The following is an 896-nucleotide window of genomic DNA, read 5'->3' on the forward strand; positions in this document are numbered from 1 at the left end:
TCCTCACCTGTCTTAAATGTGAGACTTCTTATTTTGAGAAATATGCCCTCTGGTCTTATATTCTCCCACAAGGGGAAACAATCTGTCTGCATTTACCCTGTCAATTCCCTAAGCATTGGTACCTTCAATCAGTTCATTTCTGCTTCACAATGCCAGAGACCCAGGTTCTACTCCAGCCTTGGGCGACTGTCAGTGTGGGGTTTGCCCATTCTCACAGTGTCTGCATGGGTTTCCTCCGGGTGCTCTGGTTGCCTCCCACAATCCAAAATGATTAACAGGTTAGGTGACTTGGCCCTGCCTCAATTGCCCATAGTGCTCAGGGATGTGTAGGAAATGTGTTGCTGGAAAAGCGCAGCAGGTCAGGCAGCATCCAGGGAACAGGAGAATCGACGTTTCGGGCATAAGCCCTTCTTCAGGAAGAAGGGCTTATGCCCGAAACGTCGATTCTCCTGTTCCCTGGATGCTGCCTGACCTGCTGCGCTTTTCCAGCAACACATTTCCATCTCTGATCTCCAGCATCTGCAGACCTCACTTTCTCCTAAATGTACAGTAATTGGGTAGGGGAATGGGTCTGGGTGGGTTACTCTTTGGAGGGTTGGTGTGGACTAGTTGGGCCAAATGGCCTGTTTACACACTGTAAGGATTCTATGATCTAAACTGACAGTCCCTCCATATTTAGATTAGATTACATTACAGTGTGGAAACAGGCCCTTTGGCCCAACAAGTCCACACCGACCCACCACCCACCCCTACATTTACCCCTTACCTAACACTATGGGCAATTTAGCATGGCCAATTCACCTAACCTGCACATCTTTGGACTGTGGGAGGAAACCGGAGCACCCGGAGGAAACCCACGCAGACACGGGGAGAATGTGCAAACTCCACACAGTCAG

This window comes from Chiloscyllium plagiosum, chromosome 22 (assembly GCF_004010195.1).
Source record: "Chiloscyllium plagiosum isolate BGI_BamShark_2017 chromosome 22, ASM401019v2, whole genome shotgun sequence".
Classification (NCBI taxonomy): Eukaryota; Metazoa; Chordata; class Chondrichthyes; order Orectolobiformes; family Hemiscylliidae; genus Chiloscyllium; species Chiloscyllium plagiosum.